This window comes from Cryptomeria japonica, chromosome 8 (assembly GCF_030272615.1).
Source record: "Cryptomeria japonica chromosome 8, Sugi_1.0, whole genome shotgun sequence".
Classification (NCBI taxonomy): Eukaryota; Viridiplantae; Streptophyta; class Pinopsida; order Cupressales; family Cupressaceae; genus Cryptomeria; species Cryptomeria japonica.
In genome coordinates, this window is record NC_081412.1 from 265,314,755 (window position 1) to 265,322,371 (window position 7,617).

Genomic DNA, 7,617 nt, shown 5'->3' on the forward strand with positions numbered 1-7,617 from the left:
AGCCCATTCTTAACAAGGATGGGGCCGAACATTTATTGAACCTTTATCCTGCATACAAGCCAACTCTCTCTCCTAAGCTAGTTGGCAAATGGGAAATGAGCCCATTCTTAACAAGGATGGGGTCGTAATAAATGAGCATTTACTCCCCCCAGCAATGGTTTTAATATGAGTGAAGACAATATTGAAAGGAATAATATACAGACTTACAAAGATGTGTTGAATTTAGATGCCACTGGTGAAGCTCTCCCACTATTTGTAGAGTTTGTAGAGAATAATAGAGGAATCCTCATTGCCAGTTCAACTAGAGTGGGAGGAGGATGACTTCTGGGGTCCGCAATAGATGGAGTGGGAGGGAAAAGCTTTGTTAGTGGAGGGGATGGCCAATAGGGAGAAGATGGGAAGTAATCCCAAGATTCTCTTGGTCTCTCTGAATTCTAATATGTGTGAAGAAAGAAACGAACCAGAAATTGTAGATAAATATAGATAAAAATAGAAGAACAAAACAACAAATAAAGATTAACACAATGTTTATAGTGGTTCGGCTTTAAATGCCTACATCCACATTAAGAGCAGGGGAAATTTATATTATAACTGTCAAAAAAATTACATCAAGCTGAGTAGCTACGTATGAGATATATATAACAAATGAACCTTCAAATTGGAAGGCCAAAAGTCCAACGGTGAAGCTGCCTGTTGGGATTCATTTCCTAACAATCTCCTACTTGAAGCCAACCGAATGCTTCTCAAAGTTAATCCCCCCACTCAATCCTATTATCACATTTTGGAAAGATCGAGAGAAGCTCGACAAAACTCGAACTTCTCCCGTGTAACAACCTTAGTGAGAACATTAGCTGGATTTTCCTTGGTGTCAATCTTGTCCACATGAAGCTTGCCTTCTTCAACCATGTGCTGAATATAACGACAACGTATGTAAATGTGTTTAGACTGATGTTGAGATGTCTGATGCTTAGTCATTAAGATGGCATTGCGACTGTCACAAAACATAGCAAAATCTAATTGTTTCAAACCCAATTCGTTGAGTAAGAGTTGTAGCCATATCATCTCCTTGGCTCCCTCGGAGAGAGCTATGTACTCAACCTCTGCAGATGATTGAGCAATTGTATGTTGCAATTTAGAACCCCGACTGATCGCTGGCTCGACAAATGTGAAAACATAACCAGAAGTAGATCTTTGTTTGTCTAAATCCCCACTAAGATCAGAATCGGTAAAGCCTTGTAATTGTGCCTTATCCTTTCCAAAATATAAACAAAAATTAGAAGTACCTTTCAGATACCGTAGTATGTATTTGACTGCCTCCCAATGTGGTTTACCCGGATTAGACATAAATATGCTCACCACTCCCACTGCATGAGCAATATCCGGACGAGTGGAAACCATGGCATACATAAGACTCCCAACAACAAATTTATAAGGAATGTTTTTCATAAACTCCCGATCCTCTTGTGTTTTTGGACACAATTTAGAAGACAACTAAAAATGAGAGGCTAAAGGAACACATACAAACTTAGCGTCCGTCATACCAAATTTGTCCACAACCTTTTTAATGTAATCTTGTTGAGATAACCTAAGTTCTTTCTTCTTCCTATACCGAGAAATAGTCATCCCAAGAATTTTATTCACGGCCCCTAAATCCTTCATTGCAAATTTGGTAGCTAATTCTTTCTTTAATTTGCGAACAAACCCCATGCTCGTTCGGGCTACCAACATGTCATCCACATAAAGAAAACGCATCACAAATTCGCCATTTGGAAGTTGTTTATAATAGACACATGGATCTGATTCGCATCGTATGAAGCCATGCTCAGTCATAAATTTATCAAACTTACGATACCATTGTCTTGGGGCTTGCTAAAGCCCGTACAAGCTTCGCTTCAAGTTGCTATAAAGATGTTCCTGACCCTTTTTGACAAACCCTTCAGGCTGTTGCATATACAACTCTTCATTAATATCACCATGCAGAAAAACGGTCTTAACATCCAACTGTTCCAGTTCGAGATCCCATGCGATAACCAAACCCAAAACAACCCGAATTATAGTCATTTTGACCACGGGTGAAAAGATTTCATCAAAATTGATGCCTTGCTGCTGTGCATACCCTTTAACAACTAGCCTCGCACGAAATCGTTTCTTGCCTCCATCTTCTTCCTTCAACTTGTAAACCCACTTATTCCTTAAGGCCTTTCTGTTTGGCGGGAGAGACACTAATTCCCATGTCTGATTTCTAATTAACACGTCCATCTCTTCATGCATTGCAGCCTGCCATTGATCACATTTTTTATCCTTCATAGCGGCTTTAAAATTTGTTAGCTCTGTATGCTCAGAAACCAGTTAGGTGGGTTCTGCCTCTTGAGAAAACAATAGCTCGTAATCAGAAAACTTAGTTGGAATTTTCCTCTGCTTGGTAGACTTCCTCAGTTCACCAACATTCATGCTCTGTCCCTGCAAGTTAGAAGTGTTTGCATCTGAGTGCAAAATGCCCACCTCTGTAGATGAAGGGTCCCCCAAAATCAGTGGGACGCCATACTCTGTTTGGCGTTGGGGATTATGTAAATTACCTCTGTATTTATCAGAGGAAGCACCAATCGATGAATGCATGGTGGAAGAACCACGCGCTTGGGCAATGGACAGAGGAGAGCTCTCCACGATAGGAGGAGGACAAACCCATGGTAAAACCTGCGTAGAAGAAAGGGGCGTGAGAAGTAGTGTCTGCACCACCATGCTTCCCAAACACCTCAATGCCACAGTGTGCAGGGGTGAGAGTATGAGGCGTGACATAGTCTGCAGAATTACGCTTCCCTTGCTCCTCATTTTGCCTCTCGGTATCCTCTATGCCACGGGCTGTGGGTGGAGAGTGCTATTGGCTCTGCCGCCTTGCCACCATAGAGATGTCCAATGCACCCTCCCAGTCAACAGAGGAGTGCGTGGGACTAAATAAATCTGTAGAATCATCAGAAAGTCGAGTATTATGAGGGCTCGAATCCTCTATGGCATACACAGACCGAACTCCCAAGTCTGAAGTCGCAGCATGATTTTGAGGAACGAAAGGGGGAAATATAAAACGCTGCACTGGATGTCTGTGGATAGTTACAGAAGCTCCCACTTGATTCGGGACTGATTGTTTGGTTAATCCCTTTGTATCACCATTATCAAAAAATGGAGGGTGGAATAAATTCCTTATTCTCTTTTGTTTGTGCTTGCAGGGCTGGAAATGTCCATTCGTGAAATACAACATCTCTTCTCTGTATAATATTCTCATTAATAGGATCCCATATTCGCCATAGCCCATAAAAATACATCTTTGAGATTTGGGATCCAACTTCGTCCTTTTTTCTTTATCTGGACGTCTGAGTAAGAAATCCTCTTTGCCAGCTATTCCTCTTTCGAAATACCAAAGTCCAATTGAGATGAAGGGCTCCAGTTGATCAAATACACTGCTGTATTGTAGGCTTCCGCCCAAAATTCTTTGCCTAAACCTGCATTTGAAAGCATACATTGTGCCTCCAATATCGTTCTATTCAACCTCTCTGCAACTCCATTTTCTTGAGGTGTAAAAGGAACGACTTTAATTTTATGAATATCATTATCAGCACAAAATGAATCAAATTCTGAGGAGCAAACTCTCCTCCATTATCTGTTTTTAAACACTTAATCTTGTGTCCAATCTGATTTTCAACAAGAGCTTTGAATGATTTAAATTTTGAGAAAACTTCAGATTTCTTTGCAAGCATATAAATCCACACTTTTCTTGTATAATCATCTAGAAAAGTGACAAAATAGTTAGCTCCTCCAATGGAGGTTACCTCGGTAGGCTCGAAGATGTCTAAATGAACCAACTCCAAAGGTGTACCCTTCTTCTCATTACCAGCCTTTAAGAAGCTGACCCACTTCTGCTTGCCATAAAAGACAATGTTCACAAAAACCTGAATCCACGACTTTGAGTCTCGGAAGCTAATTCCATGTGAGCATTACATTGAGCCCTTTCTTTCTCATGTGTCAAAGTCTTTGATGCCAAAGGCCTGCTTCACTTTCTTCAACTGCCATCGCAACACCCACTTCACCACGACCCTCAAATACATAGAGGCTGCCTACTTTGTCACCCTTGGCAATCAACATGGTTCCTTGGGTTGCCTTCCAAGTATCCGGAAGAAAATGTACATGAAGTCCTTGTGCAAAAAGTTGACCAATGGAGATTAAGTTTCTTTTCAATTTTGGGACATGTCTAACATCTTTTAGTAACCATGTTTTTCCACCTTCCAGCAGTAACAAAATGTCACCTTTGCCAATAATTTCACAAGCTTTATTGTCGCCAAGAAAGACGTTTCTAAATTGAGCTTCTTGGTAGTTCGTAAATGCCTCCGTACATGAAGTAGCATGATAGGATGCACCGAAGTCAAGCACCCATGAATATAAAGTGGTGTTAGCGGTTGAGAGAACTAGAATACTATCGTTTTTGTCATAGGCAGTACTGGCTTCGTTGTCTCGCACCTTCTCTTGTGCCTTTTTGTAATTTCTACAATCCTTTTTTTGATGACCAGATTTACCACAAAACCAACAGTTACCATTTCTGCCTCGAGACTTCGATCTCCTTGCTGATTTGGATCTTCGATTATGATTATTTATGTCTCTATTGTGGCTCCTTCCTTTATTGTCAGAGCGTACAATTGTTAAGGCTTCACCCAATGAAGGTTCTTCATTCTTTCTTTTCAAATCTTCATTGAGAAGAGTAGCCGCTACATCATCAAAAACTAGCTTGTTCTTGCCAGATACCAAGGTGCTAACTTACAATTCCATCCCAGCTGCTTGGTAGAGAGAATAACAAGAGAAAGACTTTGTTCTCATCGTCTTGTGTCATACCCACCAAATTTGCTTGGCTGATTAAGGTTTTAAATTCATTGATGTGGTTTGCCATAACGCTACCTTCCTTCATCTTGAGTTTATACAACTTCTTCATTATGAACACCTTTTTTGTAGCCGATGCCATTGCATACATGTCTGTAAGCTTGTCCCATACCGCTTCGTTGTTGTTTCAGCCGTGACATTGAAGAGGACATTATTGGACAACGAGAGAAAAATCGTTTCTCTTGCCTTCTTATCTACTTTTTCCCATTCTTCATCAGCCATCGTAGATGGCTTCTTCGCTTTCCCTTCAAGCACAAGTGAAAGGTCTTGCTTTACAAACAAAGACTCCATCTGTACTTTCCACAAACCGAAATTCTGCCCGAAGAATTTCTCTACCTTCGCTTCTTCCAAGATTTCAGAATTTCAACCACCTAAAACTCAAGCAGCAATCCAACCTCACTCTGATACCAATAGTGAAGAAAGAAACGAACCAGAAATTACAGATAAATACAAAAAAACAGAAGAACAAAACAACAGATAAACACAATGTTTATAGTGGTTTGGGTTTAAATGTCTACATCCACATTAAGAGCAGGGCAATTTTATATTATCACTGTCTGAAAAATTACATCTAGCTGAGCAGCTACGTATGAGATATATATAACAAATGAAACTTCAAATTGGAAGGCCAAAAGTCCAGCAGTAAAGTTGCCGGTTGGGCTTCATTTCCTAACAATATGTTCGAAGCCCTAAAAGCATAGGAAAATAGATTTAAAGGCATTGCCATATTTTTTGTTTGCTTGGATCCCAATGTTTTGCCTTCTAAAAAATTGGGAATTAGGATGATTACGAAGAGACTGTTTGTAGTGTTTTTCAGAAATGATTCTATGCAACATAAAGTTTGTTATAAAAGAATTTTGTAATATGGGCCACTCCATGTTCCGGGCTCTGCCCTGGACAGGAACAACTCCTAGTTGGTTGGAGATTAAAAAGGTTTCACCCAACTCTACAGATTTATCCCCAAATTGTGGAAATCAATTGGTAATCTTCAATAGATTGAAGAGTCCAGAGTGAATTCAATAACATTATGTTTTGTATTTTGATTGAATTTTGACAATTTATGAGGTGTTTTCAAAGAGATTATTACTAATGTAGTAATCATTCTCACCATCCATTCATCATTTGAACTTTCTTTCATGTATCTTGTATAAATAAAGAAATAAATAGTTTCTATCATATCTTAAAGAGGAGATTATATAGTTCTTCTATATTTGATCACAACATAAATGAATATGATGATATCTTCTAACTGCTTGAAATGTAGTAGCTAATAGAAAGAAGTTGAGTTGTATAATTAGGTAAAATTATTTCACATTATTAAAGAAAGAACACATTAAAATAAAATAGTGTCATATTCAATTTCATTAGTGTAATACATTTTACAAATTCACTCAATTCAAACTGTTTTCAGATTAATACAATACACAGTAGAAATCATGAGAATTATTTTTTATTTTGACAATATTCTTGTTTCTAAATTTATAATGTTGAAAACAATTTTCATCAATCAAAAGAAATCATGAAAAATATTTTTTATTTTGATAATATTCTTATTTTTAAATTGATAATGTTGAAAACAATTTTCATCAATCAAACTACCGTTTCTGCAATCTTTGTAACATTTCATCTTCCACTTTTTAAAAATAATAACTACTACTTTTAACATCTTTTAAACTCCATTGATTTATAATACTTTTGAAATGCATCATTCAATTATATAATCCAACATCATCTTTTGATTTTGTTGTGCAAAATTTCATTGCCATTACTAAAAAGTCCTTATAACGACACTTGTATATTGCGACATGATAAAAATGAAAGTTCATTAATAAACTTTTTTTTTCAATCAGCAGAATAACTACAAATGTGAATCTCAAAGCCAATGAGTGAACTAGCTGAGCAATTAAAATGTGATATTCAATGGGATGCTGATTTTATTTTAGCATTAAAACTAAATCCTTGAAAATACATGCTCACAGAAAGATACGCAGACTGTAAAAGGAAGAACGTTACCATAAAACTCCATTGTATTCTACTTATAATTTGAATTCTGTCTCTGTTATGTGCACTTCTCCTCCTTATTTTAGTCCCACATCGCGGCCTATGTATATTTCGTGGAAAAATTCTGGTATAAATAACTCATCTTTCCCCCATAACAAATCACGGAGCCGCGTGGTCAAGACAGAGCGAACTATTCTTTCGCCTTTTACTAAAGAATACCGTGTCTTGGCCACTTAAAGCGGCATACGCCTATTTTTGGAGGCTTCCTCTATACTTAGAGGAGGCCCAAAACTCAAAAGGTTAAATGACAATTAAGTGTTATTGCACCACAACATAGTTAAAGGTAGCCTACTTGACCCACTATCCTTATTGCTTATAAATCATAAGCAATAAGTCTCAAGGCACCTTTTGATAATCATTGTTTGATGACTTTTGATAATCATTGTTTGATGACTTTTGATAATCATTGTTTGGTCATCAATTTGAGGATGCTAAGCTAAACTCATGTTCAAGGTAGCATCCTACAACTTAAGGATCATTGATCATTCATAATAAATTGAAGCAGCTCATGAAGTTTGAGGTAGCATCCATTATTGAATCATTCATAATAAATTGAAGCAACTCATGAAGTTTGAGGTAGCATCCTACAACTTAAAGATCATTGATCATTCATAATAAATTGAAGCAGCTCATGAA

At 37.7% G+C, this 7,617-nt stretch overlaps 1 non-coding gene across 1 annotated transcript; it reads left to right on the plus strand.

The window, feature by feature from the left end:
- Positions 1–7,086: 7,086 nt before the first annotated feature.
- On the plus strand, positions 7,087–7,204 carry LOC131066514 (U5 spliceosomal RNA). The gene has a single exon (XR_009111682.1). It is a non-coding gene; the product is annotated as a U5 spliceosomal RNA (small nuclear RNA).
- Positions 7,205–7,617: the final 413 nt, after the last annotated feature.